At 46.7% G+C, this 15,265-nt stretch overlaps 1 pseudogene; it reads right to left on the reverse strand.

The window, feature by feature from the left end:
- Positions 1–1,201: 1,201 nt before the first annotated feature.
- LOC129353009 (interleukin-1 receptor-associated kinase 1-like) lies at positions 1,202–14,758 on the reverse strand (annotated as a pseudogene).
- Positions 14,759–15,265: the final 507 nt, after the last annotated feature.

Consider the following 15,265-nt stretch of genomic DNA (forward strand, 5'->3'; position numbering starts at 1 on the left):
GCAGTCCTTGGCACAGCCAAGATACTGCAGGACCCTCAAGCTCCCAGGCCTCTGGTAGAGGATATATAGATCTATATATATAGATCTATATATCCTCTGGTAGAGGATATATAGATCTATATATATAGATCTATATATCTATATATATCCTATATATATATATTACTGATTATACACCCCCGAGGATATATAGATCTATATATATAGATCTATATATCCTCTGGTAGAGGATATATAGATCTATATATATAGATCTATATATCCTCTGGTAGAGGATATAGATCTATATATATAGATCTATATATCTATATATATATCCTCTGGTAGAGGACCCGAGCTCAGAGGATAAGAACCATTATTATTTATATATATATATTATATATATATATATATATATATATATATATATATATATATATATATATATATATATATGAAACTATATAGCTTAGATTCTGCAGCCACAATAAAACACACTGCATTCCCAGTGGCTGGGTAAACTCCGTTCATCCAGTTTGCTAGTGTTTTAAAGGCTGTACATGTTTTTCTTTACTCTGTAACTTGATCTGGATCCTGTTAAATTTGTCTAAGATAATAAAGTAAAGAACCTTGGAGTCTTTTTTTCAGTGCACATATTGATATGTTTATTTGTGTTATTGTTGATGAATAAACTCAGATTCAGTCAATGTTATTTTAAGTGATTTTTTTATATGTAAAATTATGATTTTTCAGAGTTACCTTGGAGTCAGTTTTGAGCATGATTTTCTGTCCATCCCATAATAAACTGGTTTCTGTGTTTTCCTTGCTTCATCAGGGTCATGATGGGCTGGAAGTCGTTTCTCAGTCCAACTTCAAGCTGGAACTAGCATCAGTTACCATGGAGACCAAGAACTGGACCAGCAAAGTGATGCACAATTAACACACAGCCAGAACCAGTGAATAGTTCAGAGGAACAGTTCTTCGGGAACAACAAACTGGTATGAACTGGTGGCCTGGTTCTGGTTGAGCAGCTGATCCAGTTTGTGTTTCTGCGATTCTCTTCGGCTCTTCAGGTTGTTTTGCGGTTTCAGACACAAATCAAACACGCCTTCTGCAATGTGTCTGTTTTTACTTATCATTATAAAATCATAAAGTTCACAAACATTATTAAATATGGCTGATGGGATCAATCTGAGCGGATCCAAGCGCTCTGCAGGAACCCCGGTTCTGTCTGAGTGGATCAGGACAGATTCCCGATGCCAGACTAAACGAGTGTTTCGGGTCCAGAAGGCAACAGAATCTTGGCGTACCTGGAACGCCTCTGGTGCAGATGACAGTTTGGGATTAGTGAGTCGGAATGACGAAGCGTTCCCGGCTTCAGGAAACTGTCAGGAGCCACCAGCAGGAAGATACTCCAGCTCATCGCTCTCCTCCGGTCCTCGGAGATCTGCAGCGCTCCTCCCTCCGTCTGAGGAAACACAAACAACGGATCAGAGGCGGACCGCACCTGGTCCCTCCTGACCTGAAACTAACAGAATTTTACACAGAACCAGAAAAGAAGTTATGTTGGGAAGCCAGCGGGTCAGAACCGTCCCTCAACCAAACGTCTGAGAGGTTCAGCTGATGGCCAACATGGATGCTGATCCAAAGGGATTACAGTGGTTCTGGTTCTGCTGCTGAACCGCTGGCCCCTCACAGCCATGTCTGGTATTCGGACAGATCAGATCTGATGTATATCTGCGGTTAGAAGAGTTGCAGGACAGCAGCTTGGCAGGCAGTTTGGGTCCCCAGGAATACCAGAGTCCATTGTTCTGGAACAATCAGCAGATTCACTGCTGGACATGTTGGAGTTTAGGGATTATTCACCAATATCAGCAGAAGCTTTTGTCCAGGGCGACTAACAAACGAGGATAACAGGAAGGCCTAGAGAAAGACCACCGTTTCTGTCAGAGGCGGTGTAGAGCAGTGGTCTCGAACTCCAGGCCTCCTGCAGTTTTAGGTTTTTCCTCTTCACCCGGTTCTGATATCAGCTCATTAGCAGAGCTCTGCAGAGCCTGACTGCATGCTGGTCAGACGGTTTCTCCATTTATCCTCTATGTAGAATAGAGGACATATCTAAAGCCGCAGGACTCTGAGGACTGCAGGTTGTGACCTCTGGTAGAGAGCAGACAGAGACAGTCCAGTAGAGGAGGTCGGAGATGGTTCCTGGTCAGCTGGGCCTTCAAGGGTTTCCTGAAGGTGTACGAGGATGTCCTGGTGTCACTCAGTCAACAACCAATGAAAAGATTCTGGAATGTCTTCAGCGTGGCGTCGGCGATGTCGCCGATCAGTCAGTCTTGACCTCAACCTTAGGAAAGAAGACAGGTAAGACCACCAAGTTGCAAAGCTTCAGGCCTTTACCACCGAAACAACTCTTGTTCTTCAACTGAGTTTCTTTTGGCTTTAAACTTCCGATGCTCATGTCCACCATTTTGGGAAACCAAGGATTCGCCGTCAACAAGGGCGTTGCACAACGTGGAAGGAGAGTGTAGCAGCAATTTGGCAGAACTGTTTGAGTTACTTCTTTGTCTTCCTCCAACTTGACCATCGACAGTCCTTTCTACTGGTCACCAGCACAGTTTTCACTCTTACTGGCCGCCACAGAGAGAAGCTGATCATTTTGTCTTGTGCTGCATTCAGTTCAAGTGAACGTAAGAGTCATGAACGGGCGCAACGAGAAAGAAAATTCATGTTCCTTTTTGAGAATAGAAATGTGTGCGAGTATGTGTGGAGTTACGTACAAAGGTCGTCCAAGGACAGCAGCTCTGGGGTTCTAATCCAACCCGCTTCGTACTGAACCTTCTTCTCCAACAGTCGTTGTTTGCTGGGATTCACAAGAACTGAACGAACACAGTTATGAACAGTTCATCGGACACACCTGAACCAAAGTGAATCTTTGTCGCCTACCTGAGAGTCCGGCTGTGGTGGACTGCAACGACCGCGCAGGGGAAAACCCAGCGGCCGTGGGTCCGGAGTCGCTGCTGGGAGGGGATGGGAAGTTGTACAGGTCCTCAGTGGGAACAGAGGGCTGGGTCAGCTGGGACTCTGCAGACCCGGCTGGGTTCTGGGACCTGCAGCTGGTTCCGTTGGACCGGAACTGGAAGTCGTACTGAGAGAACCCCCGGCTCTCGTCAGTTTCACACGGGCCAGCGAGCGAGGGGCAGGGGGAAGACGAAGGGGAGATGGAGCCAAGACAGGAGGACTGCAGCGGGCGAGGCGGGGCGAGGGCCCCAAACGACGAGGAAGAAGAGGAGGAGGAAGAGTAGCACTGGGAGGGAGGGGAGGTCTGTTCTGACAGTCCCAGGCTGGACAGCTGCTGGGAGACAGCATTAACACAGGAGTCCAGGGAGCGGGGGTCTGGGAAGGAATGGTACGGCAGCCGGGGCGCCGAGGAAGAGGAGGAGTTCTTCCTCACAACGCAGCAGAGGTCCTTCAGGTGGCAGAAGACCTGAGGAGGAAAGAATGACATGAAAATCTGAACCTGAACCAGACCTGGGAGACCCAAGACCTGAGTCCAGACTTGACCTGGGGGCTTCAGACTCAGAGATTTGCCAACATCTGGAGTGATTAGTTTGTTCTACTTTAGGATGAGAACCTAAACTAGATCTCATTCTCCATGTTGTTTGTTCAGGTTTCTGACCTCAGCCATTGCCGGTCTCTTCTTCCTCTGTCTGTTCAGACACTTTCTGGCCAATGCTGCCACCTGCAGGTACCCTTCAGGCTCAACGGCGCCCCCTGGCAGCAGAACAGGTGGGTGAACACAGAGCTAGAACAGTCAGAAGCAACACCAGAACCTGAGCTCTGACACCAACCTGCAGTCAGCCGTTGATCCAAGTGTCTCCTCCAGGCATCTGGGGTCGAACTGTTTGGATCGTCATCAACTTCCTCCACAAGGTCCCTCTGCAACCCGAACCAGATGATATCAAAACCAAAACCCAGATATATCAGCCTTTACAGAGAAATTTCACGTTACAGCAGACGTGATAACAGCAAGGTAAGGCCTAGAAGAAAGACCACTGTCTTTCGGTGTAGGGTGATGCTACGGGCCTTAAGTCCCGCATCCTGCCGGTTCAGCAGGCACTGGATGTGAGCAGGGCTCTCTGGCCGGTTCCCCAGTGGAAACCTGGTTTCTGATCCTTTGAAAGAGCAAATCTGGCCTGATGTATGTCAGCAGCCAGATTCTCTCTACGCCTGAAATGGCAAGAACTGTGAAAAACCGATCAGAGCAGCAACCAGAAATCCTCCAGGGTTAAAAAGTTCTGATTGGACGAGACGAGCCAAGCCCAACATGTCAGCAGGTCAACATGTCAACATGTCAACATGTCAGCAGGTCAACATGTCAGCAGGTCAACATGTCAACATGTCAGCAGGTCAACATGTCAGCAGGTCAACATGTCAGCAGGTCAACATGTCAACATGTCAGCAGGTCAACATGTCAGCAGGTCAACATGTCAACATGTCAGCAGGTCAACATGTCAGCAGGTCAACATGTCAGCAGGTCAACATGTCAGCAGGTCAACATGTCAACATGTCAGCAGGTCAACATGTCAGCAGGTCAACATGTCAGCAGGTCAACATGTCAACATGTCAGCAGGTCAACATGTCAGCAGGTCAACATGTCAGCAGGTCAACATGTCAACATGTCAGCAGGTCAACATGTCAGCAGGTCAACATGTCAGCAGGTCAACATGTCAACATGTCAGCAGGTCAACATGTCAACATGTCAGCAGGTCAACATGTCAGCAGGTCAACATGTCAGCAGGTCAACAGGTCAACATGTCAGCAGGTCAGCAGGTCAACATGTCAACATGTCAGCAGGTCAACATGTCAGCAGGTCAACATGTCAGCAGGTCAACATGTCAGCAGGTCAACAGGTCAACATGTCAGCAGGTCAACATGTCAGCAGGTCAACATGTCAGCAGGTCAACATGTCAGCAGGTCAACATGTCAGCAGGTCAGCAGGTCAACATGTCAACATGTCAGCAGGTCAACATGTCAGCAGGTCAACATGTCAGCAGGTCAACATGTCAACATGTCAGCAGGTCAACATGTCAGCAGGTCAACAGGTCAACATGTCAGCAGGTCAGCAGGTCAACATGTCAGCAGGTCAACATGTCAGCAGGTCAACATGTCAGCAGGTCAACAGGTCAACATGCCAGCAGGTCAACATGTCAGCAGGTCAACATGTCAACATGTCAGCAGGTCAACATCAGCAGGTCAACATGTCAGCAGGTCAACATGTCAGCAGGTCAACATGTCAGCAGGTCAACATGTCAGCAGGTCAACATGTCAACATGTCAGCAGGTCAACATGTCAGCAGGTCAACATGTCAGCAGGTCAACATGCCAGCAGGTCAACATGTCAGCAGGTCAACATGTCAGCAGGTCAACATGTCAGCAGGTCAACATGTCAACATGTCAGCAGGTCAACATGTCAGCAGGTCAACATGTCAGCAGGTCAACATGCCAACAGGTCAACATGTCAGCAGGTCAACATGTCAACATGTCAGCAGGTCAACATGTCAGCAGGTCAACATGCCAGCAGGTCAACATGTCAGCAGGTCAACATGTCAGCAGGTCAACATGTCAGCAGGTCAACATGCCAGCAGGTCAACATGTCAGCAGGTCAACATGTCAACATGTCAGCAGGTCAACATGCCAGCAGGTCAACATGTCAGCAGGTCAACATGTCAGCAGGTCAACATGTCAGCAGGTCAACATGTCAGCAGGTCAACATGCCAGCAGGTCAACATGTCAACATGTCAACATGTCAGCAGGTCAACATGTCAGCAGGTCAACATGTCAGCAGGTCAACATGTCAGCAGGTCAACATGCCAGCAGGTCAACATGTCAGCAGGTCAACATGTCAGCAGGTCAACATGTCAACAGGTCAACATGTCAGCAGGTCAACATGTCACATGTCAGCAGGTCAACATGTCAGCAGGTCAACATGTCAGCAGGTCAACATGTCAGCAGGTCAACATGTCAACATGTCAGCAGGTCAACATGTCAGCAGGTCAACATGTCAACATGTCAGCAGGTCAACATGTCAGCAGGTCAACATGTCAGCAGGTCAACATGCCAGCAGGTCAACATGTCAACATGTCAACATGTCAGCAGGTCAACATGTCAGCAGGTCAACATGTCAGCAGGTCAACATGTCAGCAGGTCAACATGCCAGCAGGTCAACATGTCAGCAGGTCAACATGTCAGCAGGTCAACATGTCAACAGGTCAACATGTCAGCAGGTCAACATGTCAACATGTCAGCAGGTCAACATGTCAGCAGGTCAACATGTCAGCAGGTCAACATGTCAACATGTCAGCAGGTCAACATGTCAGCAGGTCAACATGTCAACATGTCAGCAGGTCAACATGTCAGCAGGTCAACATGTCAACATGTCAGCAGGTCAACATGTCAGCAGGTCAACATGACAACAGGTCAACATGTCAGCAGGTCAACATGTAAGCAGGTCAACATGTCAACATGTAAGCAGGTCAACATGTCAACATGTCAACATGTCAGCAGGTCAACATGTCAGCAGGTCAACATGTCAGCAGGTCAACAGGTCAACATGCCAGCAGGTCAACATGTCAACAGGTCAGCAGGTCAACATGTCAGCAGGTCAACAGGTCAGCAGGTCAACAGGTCAACATGTCAGCAGGTCAACATGTCAACATGTCAGCAGGTCAACATGTCAACATGTCAGCAGGTCAACATGTCAGCAGGTCAACATGTCAGCAGGTCAACAGGTCAACATGTCAGCAGGTCAACATGTCAGCAGGTCAACAGGTCAGCAGGTCAACAGGTCAGCAGGTCAACATGTCAGCAGGTCAACATGCCAGCAGGTCAACATGTCAGCAGGTCAACAGGTCAGCAGGTCAACAAGTCAACATGTCAGCAGGTCAACATGTCAGCAGGTCAACATGCCAGCAGGTCAACATGTCAGCAGGTCAACATGTCAGCAGGTCAACATGTCAGCAGGTCAACATGTCAGCAGGTCAACAGGTCAGCAGGTCAACAAGTCAACATGTCAGCAGGTCAACATGTCAGCAGGTCAACATGCCAGCAGGTCAACATGTCAGCAGGTCAACAGGTCAGCAGGTCAACAGGTCAGCAGGTCAACATGTCAGCAGGTCAACATGCCAGCAGGTCAACATGCCAGCAGGTCAACATGTCAGCAGGTCAACAAGTTAACATGCCAGCAGGTCAACAGGTCAACAGGTCAGCAGGTCAACAAGTTAACATGCCAGCAGGTCAACAGGTCAACAGGTCAGCAGGTCAACAAGTTAACATGCCAGCAGGTCAACATGTCAGCAGGTCAACAGGTCAACATGCCAGCAGGTCGCCAGGTCAACAGGTCAACAGGTTAGCAGGTCAACATGCCAGCAGGTCGCCAGGTCAATGCTCTCACCAGGTATCTGTCTCCAGTCCTCCCATCCTGCTCCAGAGCTCGGCGGCCGGTCAGAACCTCAAGCAGCACCTTAAACACACTGGACACTTTCAGGCCCGGTTGAGAAGTTGGTGATAAGACAGAACGCGACAGACTGCATTTCCCATCAGCCCCTGGTGTCTCACCACTCCAAAGCTGTAGACGTCCACCGCCGTGCACAGCTCTCCTCTCCTCACGTACTCGTCGGGCAGATAGGCCAGCGTTCCTCTCACCGTAGTGGTTTTGCCGACGGAAGCCGTCTGCGTCGAGCAGCCCGCCGCATTCTGCGGTACGTATCGGGCCAGACCGAAGTCTGAAAGCTTGGGTACCAGATGCTGGTCCAACAGGATGTTAGAACTGCAGAGACAGAGAGGAAAATAAGAGCTTCATTCAGGTTTCAGAGCTCATCGCAGCACTGAAACAGCTCTGGTAATGTTCCCCTGGCCTGAGATAATATACTGGTTCTGGTTTTGAATAGACTGAATGGACTGTTTCTGGGGAGGACCAGTTCTCTCCAGTCCCTCCTTTCTCCCTCTGCGTCTCTCCATGTCCAGTTATCATCTGCGGCCTGGTGAGGAGCAGTAGTCGGATCCATAGTCGTCTGTACGCTTAGCAACGGTCTGTGATAGTCTCTTTCTTTTACCAGAAGGACCACTCAAAGAAACCAGAAACCTTTGACTAGGCCATCAGTTGTATAAAGCAGCAGATACAGAGCAGCAGGACGGTTCTGTTGTCAGACCAGAATATGTTAATGAGCTACATGTTGATATTGACAAACTGACAGCAGGAACAGATTTCCTGACCTCTTGACGTCTCCATGGATCAGCGGCTCCTGACGTGACGGCGGGCGGTGCAGGAACTGAAGAGCTGCCGCCGCTCCTTCCACGATGCCGACTCGGTCCGGCCAGGAGACCCAGCGCCTGGAAGATACAAGCGTACGACTGGAGCAGGTGGAGACACACCTGGAGTAGACAAAACATTGCTACCACACAGAGAGCATACTGACAACTCACTACTACTCTCACAGTCACCCAACCAAAACATGCAGTTTCTGCCACATTACAATCAAACCTCCATCCACACTGAGGGCAGCATGGAGGCAGCGTGAAGGAGAGTTACGTTCTGCAGCTGGTCCTCCAGGAGCGGTTCTGCATGTAGCTGTAGATCAGACACATCAGTCCTCCCTCTCCTTCACTGAAGCCCAGCAGGTCTACGATGTTGGGTCTGAACCTGAAAGCAACACGGGTGTCTGAGAAGTACGCTCTGTTTCACTCTGAAGGTGGACGGAGGAACTCACTTCGACAGGTTCTCCACTTCAGTCTGGAAGCTTTTCCTGAGGAGAGTCCAGTCCATCGGGCCGTCCTGTCAGCAGCCTCACGTTAGTCAACTAAACTCCTCTAACGACCTCATTTATATACATAGTATAGTTTATTTAATCATTTCATTCTGGCCTCAGATAATATACTGGTTCTGTATATTCCTGTATACACCATGACGTACAATATGTGTCATGGTATTAGATACCATGACACATATTGAGACAACTGATTGAAAAGCTGGTAAGCAAAAGTAGAAATGTACTCGATCCTGCTCCCTTTCTTTAATATGATTAACTTTATACATATTGGCACAAATATATATACTGATAGATTTATTTTATTCCTCCTATAAATGATGGCAATAAATAATTATTCGTAATGTATCAAGATCTTCTTTATGTCATTTAATTAGCCCTACATTGTTAAGAAAATAAAATGTATGGCATGTGTTTGATAAGGTAATTTATATTTTACGGTGCCAGTAATGCCGAAATGAATATTAAATAATAAAGATTTTGTGCTATTCTGATTTAGTAATGTAATGATATTAGTTGTGTTACCTCCCCTCACTACTAGAGGCAGCAGTAGACCCAAAAAGATGCAACTAAGGAGCAGATTTAGAAGTGCACACAAAGACACAGAATTTGTTTAAAACTGGAGAAGGACCTGCTGCAGCAACAGGACGGGGCGGGGCGCTGTCATTCTCAGACCTTATATGGAAATGGACCGTTGCACTCCGGAAGTGAAGGGGCGCTATTTCCTATATTATCCTCCCATTTTAATTTTCTTTTGAACTCTATAATATATTTTCAGCTTTAGGAAGGATTTTCACTCTTTTATTTACAGTTTTAACAGATTCTGTCGCTTCCTGTGTTCTTCTAAATCTGCTCCTCAGTCGCATCTTTTCTTTCCAGATCTGCCTCTCTGGCTGCAGTGCGCACTCCCAACACAGGGGGGCAGAATTTCACACATGAAAGCACGGGACTCTGTGCAGCGATGTGATTGGCTGACCTGTCGGAGTCTCTTGACGGCGCAGTCCATGTTGCTGAGCGTTGCTCGGTAAACAACGCCGAAGCCGCCCTCCCCGACCCGAAGGCTGGGGGAGAAGCCTCGCGTCCCAGCATGCACCTCTTCATATGTCCAGCAGATGATGGTGGTGATGGCGCTGCATGGCGATGGAGGCATGACATCAGCAGCAGCGGGAAGTCCTGACGGCAGCTTTTGGTTGTCAGAGAACAGGTTGATTGGGGCGGGGCCGGGCCAGGCAGCGGTTTCCTGTCTGGACACTCAGCTGAAGGGTAGAGCAGTGACATCATCAGCTCATCCAACCAATCAGAGCGCTGCAGTGATGTTTAACCTGCTGGGTCTTACCTGTGGACTGAGCTGCAGACGATTCGTATGGAGGAGGACGAGGAGGAACAGGAGGACTCAGGTTCCGCATCCCTGCAGAGAATCGGAATTGAACATCTAATTGCTCTACAGGCAGCGGTTAGGTCAAGGGTCAGGGGTCAACTCACAGCTCAGGATGATGTCCCGCGGTCTGAAAAGCTGCAGAGACTCCAGAAGGTCGACCAACTCCCCGACTCGGCCGTTCCTGCTGCCCCAGTTGTTCATGACCCAGTCGGTCCGCTCGTCCCTCCGGGAGGCCAGGCGAACCGCCGTCTGGTCTTTGAGGACCTCCGAGGCTGTGGGGACAGAACCGACCGACCGGATCAAAACCAGGACCAGAACCTGAGTCAAGCAGCAGAGAAACTTTGGTCCTCCAGCCACTGAAAAAGTTAGACACAACGGAACCGGACCAGTTTAGATCAATCCTGATTCGAATGGGATGTTAGTGAGTCCGTCGACGTGAAGGCAGAAGAGACGGCGACGGCATCTTGCTTGGTTCAGCAAAGGGTTGGGTTCGGTCCCAGAAACAAAGGTTTGTTATAACTTCAACATCAGGTGAACGCCAGGCGGACAGTTCTGCTGTTAAACGGTTTTCCTCCTGTGGGGAATCATTCTCTGGAATGACCTTCTTCTTTCTTCTCTTTCCTACAGAGTTCCAAGGATCTAGACTTGGTCCCTTCCTTCTTTTGTCTACTTGCATCGTAATACTGTCCATCCATCAGATGGACACCAGGAATGTGACAGAGACTCGTTGAAATTCCATTGAAAACATCTAGAACCTTGAATAGCAGAACTGACTGAGACGAAACAGGAGGCCGGACGGCCGCGTCTCCTCAGGTTCATGTTGTCAAGAGCAGATTGTTGGTAGGACACTTTCAGTTCCCATGGTTCCGCTTCAGGTTCTCATGTCATGGCTGGACCAGATGGTTCCTCTTTACAACTTTAGCTCACTGCCAGTTTCAAGTGTCAAAAGTTCCAGCATGCACTAAGAACGACCAGAACCAACATGGTGGTCTATGAATACCCTTTACCTGTCTATGAATACCCTTTACCTGTCTATGAATACCCTTTACCTGTCTATGAATACCCTTTACCTGTCTATGAATACCCTTTACCTGTCTATGAATACCCTTTACCTGTCTATGAATACCCTTTACCTGTCTATGAATACCCTTTACCTGTCTATGAATACCCTTTACCTGTCTATGAATACCCTTTACCTGTCTATGAATACCCTTTACCTGTCTATGAATACCCTTTACCTGTCTATGAATACCCTTTACCTGTCTATGAATACCCTTTACCTGTCTGACTCCTTCCTCAGTTTCAAAAATTCCTCAAAATTCTAAACTTTCTTTACTTCCCTCAGCACAGAGAGTCCTGAGTGGCTGAGGGAACCAAAATACCAGGATGGCCAAAAAAAAAAAAAAAACTCATTTGTTAGTAAATATGACAATAAAATGTAACAAAATAGCTCCAGAAAAACAATCTCCTCTGCAGTAAATTATTTTACTGTTGCAGACAGAAAGAAACGTAGCAAAGCATCGTTTACCATGTAGCCGTTTGCTGCTGGAGCAACAATTACTGGCTGTGAACAAATGGACAACAAGAAAAATGATAAACAGAAAAGAATCAAAGACGCTAGCCTATTCCATCTGCAGAAATGATTTACTATAAACGGTGGAGTTAAAATCATATTTGGTGTTCTGATGAAAAACAAACCTTTTCCTGATTATCCAGGTCAGATTCCTCTGTAATCTCTGACATTTTTTATGATATTAGTTTGAACCAAAGAAATAAAATGAAAATATCATAAAAATCTGTCTGATTCTAAGAGCAGTTCACAGGATGAGTCTAAGCTTCCAGTTTCATTCACTGATTTAATCCAAGGGCTGAAACATAACCTCACCCCACAGATTATCATCATCGCTAACAATAATATCATCATCGCCAACATTAATATCATCATCGCCAACAATAATATCATCATCGCCAACATTAATATCATTATTGCTAACATTAATATCATCACCAACATTAATATCATCGCCAACATTAAAATCATCATCGCCAACATTAATATCATCGCCAACATTAATATTATCATCGCCAACATTAATATCATCGCCAACATTAATATCATCGCTAACAATAATATCATCATCGCCAACAATAATATCATCACCAACATTAATATCATCATTGCTAACATTGATGATATCGCTAACATTAATATCATCATCGCTAACATTAATATCATTATTGCTAACATTAATATCATCACCAACATTAATATCATCGCCAACATTAAAATCATCATCGCCAACATTAATATCATCGCCAACATTAATATCATCATCGCCAACATTAATATCATCATCGCCAACAATAATATCATCATCACTAACATTAATATCATTATTGCTAACATTAATATCATCATTGCTAACATTGATGATATCGCTAACATTAATATCATCATCGCTAACATTAATATCATTATTGCTAACATTAATATCATCACCAACATTAATATCATCGCCAACATTAAAATCATCATCGCCAACATTATATCATCGCCAACATTAATATCATCATCGCCAACATTAAAATCATCATCGCCAACATTAATATCATCATCGCTAACATTAATATCATCATCGCTAACATTAATATCATCATCGCTAACATTAATATCATCATCGCTAACATTAATATCATCATCGCTAACATTAATATCATCATCGCTAACATTAATATCATCATCGCGCTAACATTAATATCATTATTACTAACATCTTTAGGCTCCTGTGACCCAGTCATGACCTCACTATGTTCAGTTTTAGTTCCAAAACCGGTTCTGACCCACCTTGAGGACCGCTGAGCTTCAGAACCATCAACAGAACCAGAACTGCCGGGTCACTCTGAGAAGATTCTGTGGTTCTTTTGACAAAACATGAAGCTGGTTCTGAGACTGTTCTCAAACAGATCTTTGGTTCCAGTAGAACTAAATCGTGGACGGTTTATGGTTAGAAGCTTTTTTTGAGCACAGCCCACATACTGAACTGGGATGTTTTGAATTGCCAATTAGTTTTTATAGTAATAAAAAAGCGCCAAATCTTAGATGTTTTTATGTTTTGTGAAAAGTTTAATGTGATTATGGGTCCTTAGGTTGAGACAAACACTGCGCCAGAGCAGAGAGGCAAACTGATCCACACCTGTTGCATCAGTATCCAGGTGAAGGAGATGTTATTGTGTTGCATTTCGGTGGAGGCCGAAGCCGACTCGGATCTTATTGGTTCTGCTGTAGAGATCCAAACCCGGGGAGTTCTGTTGGACCATCCCAGTTACACAGTGAAAACCTTCAGGACCATGAGTTGGATCTCTCTAGGTACCAACCTGTCAATGCTAGGGATGTTTCTAGAACCTCCTGCTGGGTCAACCTGGTTCTGGTCTGAACAGAACGTGTGTTCATCCTGCTGGCTGGTTCTGACCCAGTTTGGTCCTGCTGCTGTTGGTGATCAGAGCTGGATCAGAAACTGTGAATCTGATTCAGTTCCATGTTCCTGGTCCTGGAGTTCTGACCAGAACCAGAACCAGAACCAGGAGGATGGAGCACATGGACCCGGCCGGTTCTACAGTCCCTCACTGGTTAGTTTATGAATCACTGAGCGGCTCAGCAACACATTAAAGATCTGCTGTCATCATAGCAACCTTCCAGACCCATCAGGTTCTGGTTCTGCTCTGCATCAGAACCAGAACCAAACGAGGAGAAGCAGCTTTCAGCTTCTATGCACCACAGATCTGGAACAAACGTCCAGAAACTGTAAAACAGCCGAAACCCTGAGATCCTTAAAGTCCAGACTGAAAGCAGCTGGTTGGTTTTATTGGAAACATAATCAATAATCAATTTATTGATGCCCTGATGGATTGTTGATTCTATGACTTTGTGATTGTGATGTAAAGCTCTGGAGACGCCTTGCTGCTGAAATGTGCTATACAGATAACACTGATTGATTGATTGATTGATTGATTGATTGATTGATTGATTGATTGATTGATTGCACTCATCAGGAATCTACAGTTCTGATCGAACCCGGCACCAGAACCACAGTTTAAACCTCAGTTCACTCCAATCATTTAAAGATTGATGTACTTAGTTTTTACTGGCGTTGCTGCCGAACCGACCAGAACCTCCAGGCAGAACCACGCCCTGCTAACGGAACCTCACCTGAACGCTAGGACCCAAATGATCACGTTACTCAACCTGGAGCGTCACTCCGAGCTTTCTGCTGTAAAACCCGATCACTACTGTGGTTCTGGTGCCGCCTCCAGCGGTTCGGGTGGTTCTGCTGTGTTACTCACCGAACCGGTTCCAGTCCAGGTCCAGTAGTCCATCCATGACCCGGCAGAACTCGCAGTGGACCGAGGAGGGCAGCTGGTACAGGAAATAAGCCCGCGGCTCTCCTCGGACATGTTTCTGACCGAACCGAGCCGGACAGGGTCGCATCAGAACCAGCCCGGTAACTCTCCGGACTGAGCAACTTCAGAACTTCTGATCTGCGGCAACTTCCGTTCACGGCGCTCACAAGTGCCAGGCACCAAGAGCCGCTTCCGGTGTGACCAGTCACAATAAAAGCCCGCTTTGCACCTGCGCAGGTAGACGCAACATGTACGGGTTCGAACAGGTAGAACCCAGTACCGGAAAACGCGCCTGCACAGGTCCAAACTGCTCCATCCGGCCAGAGTGCAGCTGCAAAATGAAACTATCTGACCTTTGGCCTTAGTAGCTGGAAGGATATTGCAAAGTTCTGTGAACAATCTGGACCGGATGGTTCTGATCCGGAAGTTCTCAATAGTATTAAAGGGACAGTATCATGTAAAATTGACGTATTTGAGCTTTGCAACACGTTTTATTTTGTGTTTGTGTTTGAGAAATCCTTTAATCTCCATGGCAACCATTCAGCTCCAAAACGCTCGGGTGGACTTAGCCCCGCCTTCGAGATGCAGCTCCTCCCTGAGCTGCAGTATCAGAGCTTCCGCATCACACATCAGCCGTCCTCCATGACTCTCCTCCTGCAGACTAGCCAGAAGAAATTAGCAGACAT

The sequence above is a fragment of the Poeciliopsis prolifica genome, unplaced genomic scaffold (genome assembly GCF_027474105.1).
Source record: "Poeciliopsis prolifica strain line A6 unplaced genomic scaffold, Auburn_PproV2 SCAFFOLD082, whole genome shotgun sequence".
Lineage (NCBI taxonomy): Eukaryota > Metazoa > Chordata > Actinopteri > Cyprinodontiformes > Poeciliidae > Poeciliopsis > Poeciliopsis prolifica.